The 12,733-nt window shown below is 41.1% G+C and overlaps 1 protein-coding gene across 1 annotated transcript in view; it reads left to right on the top strand.

Annotated features, from left to right (window-relative positions):
• Window positions 1-12,733, top strand: part of Barx2 (BARX homeobox 2) — a 67,971-nt gene that overhangs the window by 29,838 nt on the left and 25,400 nt on the right. The window lies entirely within an intron of this gene.

The raw sequence follows: 12,733 nt of genomic DNA, 5'->3' as shown, positions 1-12,733 counted from the left end.
ACCTATCTATCATGTATGTGGAGACATGCTTATGCCATGGCACATGTGACAAAGTCAGAGGCTAATCGATGGGACCTGATTCTCTCCTTCTATTGTTCCAGTTTGGAGAATGAACTCAGGGAGTTAGGTTTGGCAGCGAGTGCTTTTCCCTCCTGAGCCATCTCACTGCACCCTCCCCACCCCCCCGCCTGTGTTCTAAAAGTTTCTTCTTGTCTTCTAATAGTTCCTTCTATAAATAAAATGGTATCCTATTTCATGAATATGAAAATTTTCTCATTTCTCCAAGGATGTTAATGAGTTTTCTTTTAACTTTTTCTTCTACTTCCCTGAATTGTCTTTAATTGCACCAATTTCCCTTTTTCTCCCTATTTTATTTTTGACTTTCAGTTTTCAAGGCTTTCTTCAAATGTTTAATGACTTGGGCTGTGTCTTTATATATCAGAATGGAACTCTAAACCACTGAGTGGGAAGGGTGCGTGTACAAGACTGGCTGTGTGCACACCCCCTCAACAGGTGTGCTTCCCTGTGGGGTGTCCAGGCAGGGGGAAGGCAGGCCAGCTGGGGGACACATGGAATTATCAGTGAGAATAGATCTTTGAACAAGGCTACTTTTTTTTTTCTCTCTGGAGAAGGGTCTCTTCAATTTCTGTTAGAAGATGTCCTGAGATGTTTCTAACTTTTAGGGTTAGAAGAGCTGAAACCCAGAAGGGTTCATTATTAAGGCTCTGCACACAGATTTCCAGCAAACCTGTCTGTTCTCACTTCACCTTCCCCTGTAGAGTCCAGAGTTCTTATGGATCCTGGAATATTGAAAGCATGGTCTCTTCACACTCTAAGGGGCACGGCTGCATTATAGACGTGTCTGAATCATATCCAAGTACATTCTTGGACAGGCTTGAGGTCAGTCTGTGCTATACCGATCCTATAGTCTCTCGGTGCATGCCATATAAAGAGGAGTATCAAAGAAATGTACAGGGGTGCAACAGGATAAAATGAACGAGAAGTGGTGGCCAGCATATAGCACTGATGTCTTTGGGGAGTGTGCTTAGATAGCAAGTCTGTAATTGAGTTGTGGGTTCATGTGTTCAATAGGATAAGGGAGAAAGCAGAGGGGGTGAGATGAAGTCCATTCAAGGGTATGTTTACAGAGAGTAAGCTCCCTACCACAGAGGCAGGAAGGACAGGTTTCACTGCCATCCACAAGCTTAACATCAGTTTCTTAATAAGAATGGTATGATTTGTGCTTGATGATACATTACTGCTCAGCTCCGGTTGCACAATAAAATCAGCAGGACCTACTACAGGCCAGTTCATCAGAACTCCTGGGTGTGAGGCCTGGGGATTACTATTTGTTAAAAGTTCTTAAGGTCATTTGGACTTGGAACTAGAATGGAACTCCCAAGAGTCTAATGTAAAAGAATTAGATTAGAAGATAGACACTGCTTTTAAGGTGATCTGTTGGAACTCGTAACTTAAGTCAGGATTTAAGTTATAGTATGAGATCTCTATTAATCACAATGAGTAGCTTGTGAAACGAAATATGGGAGTTTTCAAGGTGGGCCAGCTGGTAAAGGCTCTTGCTCATACAGCCCGATGTCCTGAATTCAATCCCTGGAACCTGTCGGGTGGCAGGGGAGAACCAGCTCCAGCAAGTTATCGTCTGACCTCCATGCACACACTGTGGCAATACCACTTCATAATACAGATCAATAAATGTTATGAAAAATATTCATGTGGATGAGCTTAGAAAAGGGAGCAGTTTTTATAGTTGGGATGGTTGGATAGTGCCTCTTAACTGAGGGCTTGTTTTGTGTCTGGTCTGAAATATGTTCTGAAGTAGATTCAACAGTCATATTCTGAAGAAATTATTATTTTAGATGGAGGACAATAAGAATCACAAGATTTTTGACAAGACAATGACAAGAAATTTGGTGCTAAATTATGTTGGAAATTTCAAGTGCAATAAGAATTTGAAGATGATATGGGCATGTTCGGGAAAAGCTTCTAGTTGCTCATTTGAGTTTTCTCATGAAGAACTCCAGAGAATAGATCAATAACTGAAGTGGGGACCAGGGAGCATTGCTCTTTCTCAGAGAGCATGCTAAGCATTTACAAAGGATATCCCTTACTTCCATGCTGTCCTTAGGAGGCATGTGTTATTATCTCTGCTTTTCAGGAGGAGAAGCTAAGGCTGATCAGCTGTCACATGAGATGTTCGGTGGTGGAGTTTACTCTGAAGTGGGGCTGTGTGGCTTTCATGGAGGGCTTGTCAACACCATCTGCAGGATTGGAGTAAGCAGAGGAGAGGCCAGTGGACCATGAGTCGGTGGTCAGCTAGAGTCAGAAGATGCCTCCACTGGTTTTGAGACAGGACTCTTAAGGAACCTGGATTTGTCTAGGCTGTCTCTGCCCCCAGGCCTCTGCTCCTGTGCTGCAGTTACACATACACACCACCCCTGACGTTTTACAGGTGCTGGGAATCTGAACTCAGATTCTCAGGCTTCTGTCATATATATTTTACCCTACCTGTTGATCCTTTCCCAAGCTGACAGTTTGTCCAGGGCTTCCACCGCCATTTTCCAGAACTCAGTTTTATGTTTTGGATATTGTGGAGTACTTGAAGGTTTTTGAGAGATGGCATAAAGATGGAAAGTATTGTTTTAAAAAACAAAAACAAAAAAAGTAAATCCTGGGGACACGGAAGATCAGGAAGATCATGGAAGGTTAAAAAGATGTCTCAGGAGTCAACGCATGAAGGTGACGAGCTGACCAGGTGGGGAATGGAGGGCAGGATGGGAGGGAACAGGAAAGGTTCATACAGCAGGCATGAGGTTCATCAGTGTGAGCTTCTCTGTGTTGCAGTAAGAAGGGAGGTTTTAGAGTAGAGAATGTATATTCACAGACTTCTAAGAAAAAGACAAATGGCTTTTCTTCACTGGGTAAGTTCTGTCTCAGTTCTAGGCTTATCAGGACTATAAGACCTTTGATTCAGCTCACTGTTGTATACAATTGAATTTTGGCCTTAGTGAATAAGCTATTTTATATGTCTTATCTAGGAAGTTCTGAGATAAAGAGATTACATTAATTAAATACCATCAAATTCTGATGCCGGACAATGACAATATTTCTCGACAGGCCAGTAAATTGTTTTCTTACTTCCTTGTTTTCTTTTCTTTTTTATTAAATATAGTTATCAAGTTAAAGACTCCTCTTTCTTTAGAAGTCCAGACTGTTTTCTACCAAATGCTGTCCCCTCCGCGTCTTGGAAGATTGGGAAAGAGCACCACTCCCTGGGCCCTGCTTAAGTTATTAAGCTCTTCCCCAAGCTCTTTATGACCAAACTCAAATTAGATGCCCAACTAGAAGCTTTTTCCAAACACGGACAAGTCATCTTCAAATTCTTCTTGCAAGAAGCACCCCTGAGCTGACACGGTGCTGTGCTTCTCTTTCTCCTCCGTGCCTTTACAGAGCGTTAGCATGGCATGCAGCTGACCTCCGTGGGAGAAGCAGGCAGTGAATCAGAGTGTGTTTATACCTCTGCTGTGACTCTAGTCACGTGTTAGCTTGAGAAAGACCCTGGACCTTGATTACTCCTATCAAAGCTATGTGGATAGGCTACCTGGGCTAGGTATGAGAAATTCAAATGCATTCTTACTAATGATTTTCATAAGGGCTAAAGAGTTTAGGCCAAAAATAATTAAAGTGAACAATAGCACTGTCAACAACACTCCCAAATAATGAGATAGCAATTATTGTATGAGTGAGCTCATTGTCCTTTTTGGCTCCAGGCAGTAAGCATACCATGATAACTGGAACTCACACTGTCACTTAATACTGCTGTTTTAATTTTGATCTAATTTCCATTTCTGTTTTATTTAGTTGTCTGTCGTTTAAGCAGAAGATGGCCCCTAAGTCCCCCTTCCCATTATAAGCTTTTTGAGTAACTGTGGCTTCCATACTGTGGAACTTCCTCCGTTCACTCCCTGTGATAGGCCCCATAATTAGGTTCTTAATAGACGGTTTGATGGTGCTATTGATGATAATGATGAGTTTTAAGCGTATGCCTATTGCCTAATAGGACAGCCTCTTTGATGTCTTCTCTGACTGTGTTATGTGGGCTCTGCCTGGCCAGCTGTTCTCTTCTGGGCAATTTGCCCCCCCTCAGCTCAAAAGCATCAGGAAAAGCTTTCCTGTGCCTCTACAGCAAAGCCTGCAGGGGACCATGGGAAGGATCCTTCTGAAGTATCCCAGGCAGCGAACTTGCTTTCCTGTAGCTGGCTAGAGACTTAAGAGAAACAAAAATGTCTGTTCTGTTAGCCCATTTTAACCTTTTCCCCAGGAAAAGTCAGGTACTTGTTCATGGTTACCAAAGCATCGAGTTCTAGAAACTTGTGGCTTTTTTTTTTTCAGACCTAAATTGTTAAAAGAATTACACACTGAGGAAAGAGCACATCCTTTAGTATATATGAAGTGTTTAGACGAGACTTTTACCAAATAACCAAATAGTTGTATATCTGTGTTGTTGTGAATGGCAGGATTTTATTCATTGTTTTCTCTTTTATTCATTGTGGCACTGGGGAGCAAACCCAGAACTTTGTACGTGTCAGGCAGCACTTTACCGCTGGGCTATCCCCTAGTTACCTGCTCTTCCTATGGCTGAATGACATTCTGTTATACACAGGCCCCACATTTCTTTCATCCATGTATCAGTTAGTTGATAGATATTTTCTATTTTCCAGCTATTGTGAAGAGCATTGCAGTGAATACAAGAGAACATTTGTAAATGTTCTCCCAATTTATTTTTGGTATTTTGAGACAGATGTCCCAGAAATCTCTGTGTAGATCAGATTGGCTTTGAACTTACAGATTCCTGCCTGTTTTTGCCACAAAACCTCTCTGACAAATGGTCTTCTGTTTCGTTTTGTTTGTTTGTTTGTATGTGGAGAATAGCACGGTATTTAGCAGAGGCTGGGAGAGAAGGGGGTGAGGTATGGAGAAGTTGATTTGTAGTAGCATTAAGACAGGAGAAAAAAACTGCTGTACCATTATACAGAGGGGGGAAAATAGATAGTGATAGGGTATATATATATATATATACATATATATATACCCTATATGTATATATATATACATACCCTATATGTATATATATATATACCCTATATGTATGTATATATATATGTATATATATTTATATAGTCTCTCTCTCTATATATATATATTTCAAAAAGCTAAAAGAAAGGATTTTGAATATTGTTTACCATAAAGAAACAATAAATGTTTCAGGAGATAAGACAAGTTTACTCTGATCTGAGTATTACACAACATATGTATAATATATCTATACACACAGGGAAGCATCAAATGGTATGTACATAAATATGTATTATTTTATGTGTCTCTTAAATTAATTTTAAAAGATCATTCTTTTCAGAATGATCTCTTCCCCTCCACTTTTTCTTTGTGCCTCTCCTCCAGAAGAAAAAACAAGTGTTAAAATTCCATAGTGAGTCTTCTCCTGAAGTCATGGGTGACCCTAGGTATTTGTAAAGTTAGTTGTGGCTTCCGTCTCAGGAATGGTGATATTTCTCTGTCTTTTTGTTGGGTCTGACATGGGCTGGGTTTTATGTTCCATCTTAGGCTCCTCATGTCCATCCCCAGAAAGACTCACCTAGTTTCAGAGGTGGGGATTTCTTTATAAATCTGCTCCCCTGTCTATCTTTGTCTCCCACAGGGGAGATTAATTGGGTAATTGGGCTCTTTCCACATAAGCTCTAGAAATACTGGGCCTTTACACCTAATCTTCAGATCGTTTCATAGCTTCACCTGGATCTTAGGATATGTCTGAATGGACTTTTTCAGTTTCTATACTCTGACCCCTGAGATCCATCATTGCATCCTACAGCATTTGGTATTTCTGAACCTGAGTCTTTTCACCCACAGGTGACATTCAGGGTGGATGTCAAGAGAGTAGGGTGTGGTTTGGATGGAAGTGGGATGGGTAAGGAAGATGAGCCGATACTCCCATGGTGAGGAGGAGGAGGACCAGGGCCTGGGTATGGAGACATTAACAAGGCGGCTGTCTCTTCCTACAGAAACTTTCTTCGCAGTTCTTGGCAGTGACTTAGCTTTGCATCTCTGGCTGATTCCCTTTGTCTTCGATGCCCCAAGGATGTTCAAACCAAGAATTGCAAAGTGCCTCATCGGTTCAGACTGTTAAGAAATCGTGTGGTCTCTCAACACTTGGGGCTGATATGTGGAAGCTGCTTGTTTCCTTTTTGAACTCTGACCAGATGGAAGTCCTAAGCAGTGAGTGGGTGGGCCAACAAGTTGACAGTGGCAGTTTCTGTTTAATTACCATGTTGGCAACTCCAACCTTTACTAACTTCATTATAGGCATAAAAGTGTAAGAGAGCAACTGGTTCTTCCTCTCCTCAGGAGTGGGCAGTATCTACCTGGACTTCAGTGTGATATACTCCATCTCCTATTTGAGATCATTTGTTGGAGACCTTTGGAATACCCTCGGAGTGCAGCTATCCAGTGTCTGTTTTCACCTTAGGGGATGCTGCAGGACTCTTGCCTCTGCTAGCCCTTAGCTGAGTCATGGGATATAAAACATGGGCAAAGTTCAATGAAAGGGAAATCCCGCTCTGCTCCCCAGGACAGAGAAGGCCACCACTTGGAATAACTTTTCATTCCTGCTCTTAGATGTGCAATGACAAGAGGCAGGCTCGGTCCTTGAAGGCCAGTGAGTATGGATGGAAAGCCTGAAAGTGTGGGTGTGCAACCTGCAGTGCCTGCCCTTAAACTCTCTCCTTTTGTGGCCCAGGAAAGAGTTTTTTTTTTTTTTCTTTTCCTTGAAAAGTCCTCTTCTCTATGCTGTTTGAAATTGCAGAAATGAGTCAAGTAGTTTTTGGAGGCCTACAGGTATATATTCGTGTCAGGAGGAGTCCATGCACTCGTTATGTTTGGTAGGAATTAGGTTCTCTGATGCCAGCAGCAGGAAGGGTGGTGTCCTTGGGGAGGACTGGGCTCACGCACAGGTCCCTGACAGATGATAGTAATGATTTACGTTTTGGGGTCTTTCTTAATCAAATTTACCCACTTAACTGCAACATGGCTACAATAGTGCCTCTGAAGTAAATTTACTAAATTATTATCTTAATACTGTTCTCTTTTATGACAGAATTCAGAGCCTTATTCTAACACCCATTTTACTAAGAAGACAGAGGAGATCCAAAATTATATATATAAATTATATCATATAATTATGTAGAATAATTATATAATATAATATACTAATAATATATCCATATTATATACATATATTTAAATCAAGACAGTCTCTAGTACAGACAGGCTGGCCTTAACTTTGTGATATTTCTGCCCCAGATTCCTGAGTGCTGGGATTACAGGTATATACTATGTATGCCTAGCTAAAACACGTTTTAGAATTGTCATGGCAAAATTTTTCACTGTGATTTATTTATTTCCTTTTAAAGATTTGATTTTAATTGTATGTGTATGGGTGTTTTGCCTCTGCATGTTTGTGCACCACATGTATGCCTGGTGCTCATAGACTCCTGAAGAGGGTATCAGATGCCCCAGAGCTGATACAGATGTTTGTAATTACCATATGGGTGCTTGGAATCCAACCCAGGTCCTTTGGGAGAACAGTCAGTGCTCTTAGGTGCTCAGGCATCTTGTTAGCCCCACTGTTTATTAATCTTATTCCTTTTCTATTGGGAAAACAATTTTTGAACCTACAGTCCCAAGTCAGTGTTTGGAGATTACATTCCTTTCAGCTTTAGCTTTTGTGCTTGCCTTTCGGAAGCACTTAGTAGATTGATACTGGTTTAAGAAGTAGATCTGACTATTAAAGGAAATCTCAAACAATGTACATTCTCACATGGTCAATGGGCAAGTAGCTCAGGGGAAATGAGAAAATGTCAGAGTATTTTGGCTGCAAGTCTGAGTTTATCACCTATGTATGTGTGTCTTGGATCAGTTCTCTGGATTTGGTAGTGGGGTCATTATTTCTGTGTTAGCTGGATTTCAGAGCATCGTATTATTTCAACCCAAGTTGTTTCATCAGGAACATAACTGTCTGTCTTCTTTTTATTCAAACTGGAACCTGAGTATCATTGTTCTGAACAGGGAAGAACCTCTCCATATTGGGCTCCCTTTACCTTTTAGAAACCCATGAACTTTGGTAGCTTTTTTGTATGTGAGAATGCACATATGTATTTTTTGGGGATGCATACTTTTGTGTTTGTTCTTTCTGAAATATATTATTGCCTACTGTGAAACACATCTAGAAGAAAGGCAATGCATCTTTTGACTTTCTTTGGGGGATTAGGTTCCAACTATGTCAGGAAGGCCATGAAGGCCTTGAGACAAACACTGACCACTCTTAAGCAATGTAAGCTAACACCTGGCATAGCTACTGAGCACTTCAGAAGGAGTAGGGGGTCTTAATGTCTGAAGATGCACTGAGCATCAGGAAAGAGAGCTCCTGGTGAGCTGTGTTCTAGAATTTTGCAAGTTCTGTCCATTAATTGAAAAGACTGTGTTCACATCCCAGATGCACGCTCTAGTTAATGGGGTGATGCTTGTGAAGGCAAGGCTATGAAATACATAAGGGAGGACTCCATGAGCTTTCCTTCCTCTTCTTCATTCTATGCCCGCTGCCTTTAGATTAGGGGTGTTATATAAGACATGTGAAGTCTGTTGAATGGCTTGTTAAGCTTCCTTTGTTTTGGAGAGACTGACCCTTGAAGAGACTATTGTTATCATCATTATTTTGTGGTGAACAAAACAATACCGCATGGGTCCTACTGCTTTGTCAAGCTACCAGAAGCTTACCTCTTCTTTCCACCCCTCTAAGGGAATGCCTAACAGAACTTTATACGGTGCAGGTGATATACATGTTTATTAGCTATGACACTCTAGCACACAAGTTTCTGATAAATAGACTACCTGAAGCGGAATAAGGGGCTGCAGTACTCAGCGCTTGGCGGCCCTTGTCTAGAAAAGCAATCCTGTGAGGTGAGCAGATGCCTGGCCTCTCCTCCAGAGGTCTGAGCTCTGGTCCCTGAGTTCAGACATGGCTTGTCTGTATAGCTGTGTTCAATGCCTGCTGCCTCACCCATCAAAGGATGGTTTAGAAAACAATAGCCTCATGTTTTGTTTCCAGTGTGTCATTAGGTATAAATCACAGAGTCCCAAAGTCTTAATTGTGCAAGTCGAGAATTATGCAGATAGAGTCATTTGCCTCGAGTAGTTAATCAGGATCACCTATAGGGATATCAGATAAGTAAATAGCTTATCACCTACTTCCTGTGAACCAAGTAGATCTGGAGAAGTTGATTTGCATGTATTAATATTCATGCTCTTTGACTGGTTGTCTAACAGCTAGTGTTTCTTTAGTTGATATTCTATGAAAAGTATAATATAAAACCAGATAGAAATATAAAGCAAAGGCTTCAAAGAAGATTGAGAAATATAAAAAGACTTGTTTCTCAGCATGAAATACTAATAAAACCATCACATTTTGGTACCAAAAAGGCCAAAAAATTATCCACCTCCCTACTTTCAGATGAAGAAAATTCAGAGAAAGAGAAAATTCAGAGAAAGAGAAAGCTGAGCAAAATGAATGCAGTTGCTGCAGGCAGAGATGAATCTTAACATACAAAATCTGATTCAGTGTAGGATAAACCCAAAGCCATTTTGTGGAAGGGAGTGGCTGTGTTTGGTCTTGTTTGGGTACCATGTTCTGCACGATTGCTGTTCATGGTGATGTAACAATATATTATCATTATCTTAGGATGATGTACACCATCAAGAGTAGGCCTCAAACATGAGGAAGTATTGCTATGTGACATATATTTCTCACCGTTGGGGTACCCCTTGCTTGAGTAAGAAAGAAAGGGAGAGGAACAATTGTATCGTCTTTAATAAGATCCTACCAGTGGGGTCTGGAGAGATGGCTTCATGGTTAAGAGTGCTTGTAGTTCACACAGAGGACCCAAGTTCAGTTCCCTATACCCTCTACTGAATGCTGTGGTCATGCCTGTATGTGTGCATGCATATAAATAAAAATTAAAATAAAATTTAAAAAAGATACTGCCATGGCTTCCTTTTCTTACTCATCTCACACTTGAGGTGTTTTTGCAACTTTTTTTGGTCTCATGACCACAGTATCTGCTTAACTTTTAATAAGACACTTGAGAGGAACCCTATGCACAGAAATCATAGAACTGGGTAGAGGACATCAAAATTTCCAGATGGAAATGTCACAGTGCCACTTGTCACAACCAAGGAGAGTGCTATGATCTTAACTATCTTTTTGGACTTAGGAAATGAAGGAGCATCCTAGCTTAGTGACTTTGCCTTCAACGTTCCAAACTACTTCCCCTCGCTTTCACTCTGGAGAACTAATTTCAACATGAGACATTCTTTGGACCATGCTTCAGTAAGACATAAACACTCTTTCTCTTGTTTTCTCTACCATATGTGTGTGTGTGTGTGTGTGTGTGTTTTCCTTTGAAGTTTTTAATGACATTTGGCAAATTTTTATGTTTTTTTGTGTGAACATAAATTAAATTTCTACTTGTTCCTTCTTAGCTACTTGCTATGTGTGATGACATCTCAAGACAGCTGCACCTTCCAAACCTCAGTTAGATCTGTTCTTGAGGGAGAATCTGCCCCCGTACCCTTGTGTTTGCTTGGGTTCTTCTTCGGCATGCTCCAAGGCTGAAAGAATTACAGGCTTCCTTCTAGAAACCATACAGGTGCTGCCCCCACAGACCCCAGACCCTGACTAGAAACCAGTGAACAGGAGGCATGGGAGCAGGGCTAGAGCAGCACAAGAAAGCAGAGTTACTTTCTAGTAAATACAGGCATCTGGGAACTAGGAAACTTCATTTGGGCATGCCTGGTAAATGGGTGTTTGGAAAAAGAAAAAGAAAACTTTTTGGGGAGGAATTCTTCATTGCTTTTTATTTATCAGTTTTTCATTGATATTTACTATTCAATGTTGTCCCATGATACGCTTGCAGAAAAGTGTTATTGCCATCTAAAACAGAGAAAATAGAAGCTGTGAAGTAGGATTTGGTTAAAGCCACCGAACTTAGTGGGTCAGAATGATTTTCCCTGGTCTGAATCTCTTGGTTTGGGTAAAATAAGTTCAGTGGAGGTCTAGGTTCTATGAAGATAGTCTTTTTGATCTTGTCTTCTGATAAAAAAAAATTCGCAAGTTGCTGAGAAGCAGATGGGTAAATAAATTACCTTGTAATTTAAGGTTTGAATTAAGTAAGGGTGAATAAGGACGTGAACAAAAGGTGTGGGCACATGAAGGGAGGAGCGGGTAATTCTGTCTTTGTAATAAACAACAGCTGTTCTGGGCAGCGTTCTGTCAATGCTGGCTTGTGAGGAGTGGAAGGGAGCAGGTGTGGCTGTATGGAAGACTGTAGGATGGCTGGGAGGGAGAAGAAAGACCAGGCTGTTTCCAGGGTGTTTTTGGCGGAGGGAGCTGAGGACTGTTGAAGGTGGGGTGGGGCAATCTGCATTTTAGCAGCCTAGAAAGGTCCAGGAATCTATCCTCTTGGCTATCTTGATTGATCTCTGCTCAGCCCAATATTCAGTGGGTATCTACAGATCTGGTAACATTGCAGGTTGAATTGACAAGACTGAGCTTGTGTGCATAACGAACCTGGTGATGATGCAAGCATCCTCCCGGGGATGCTGTGTGTCTGTGTTCACCTCCCTGGCTTCCATAAGTTTCCCACATCTCCTTGACTTCACTCCACCTCACCTCCTGCCTTTTGTTGGGAACCTTTATGAACCTTCTTCAGTTTGTTTGTTTGCTCACTTGCTTTACATTCACATAGATGAATATTCCACAGTCTACATCATGGCCATTTCATGTGGATCTTTTAAAATAAATTTCTTCCATGTTTCAAATTCATCTATACTTACCTCACTAAATGCCAACACCCCCTTTAATGAGAGAGGTAACAGGTAAGATGTTTTGTTGGCTTTTGAGTTGGCTTCTCAAGAAAGCTTCTCTTCTTTAGCCACATAAAGTTGTGACCTGGGAAATGACCTATTTCATTCACTGTGCCCTGCTGGAGCCTTAAAGAGCCAATCAGAGCCTCCTCCGGTCCTCTTTCTTCCTTGTATCTCTTCATTCAATGCTGACAGCCACTGGATTTTTCATCCAGTCCTTGCTTACCCTTAGTCCACTCCGCGCAATGTAATTTAAAGTACCCTGTAACTGTTTTCCTGTACTTCGTAAAAATTGACTTTGGTTTTGTCTTTTGTGTGCTGAAATTCATCTCTCCTTTCCAATTGTCCTGACAAGGGCTATGTGTTGGGATGTTCAAGATGTTTAATGAAGTGTGTGTATGTGTGTGTGTGTGTGTGTGTGTGTGTATTCCCTGCATGTACCTGTGCTGTGTATGTGTAAGTATGTTCGAGAGATGTGTGTACATGTGAGGGTGTATATATGTATGAATATATGTGTACGCACGTGAGGCATATGCACATGTTCTCTCTTTCTCTCTCTCTCTCTGCATGTGTGTGTGTGTGTGTGAGAGAGAGAGAGAGAGAGAGAGAGAGAGAGAGAGAGAGAGAAAGAGAGAGAGAGATATTCTTTGGATGGAATCCAGGACTTCTTGCATGATAAGCAGGCATTTTTGCCCATTGAGTTACATCTCTAGTTCTGTTTTTT

The sequence above is a fragment of the Mastomys coucha genome, unplaced genomic scaffold, assembly GCF_008632895.1.
Source record: "Mastomys coucha isolate ucsf_1 unplaced genomic scaffold, UCSF_Mcou_1 pScaffold23, whole genome shotgun sequence".
Lineage (NCBI taxonomy): Eukaryota > Metazoa > Chordata > Mammalia > Rodentia > Muridae > Mastomys > Mastomys coucha.
The sequence above is the reverse complement of the archived record's forward strand: the minus strand, read 5'-3'. Positions and strand labels throughout refer to the sequence as shown.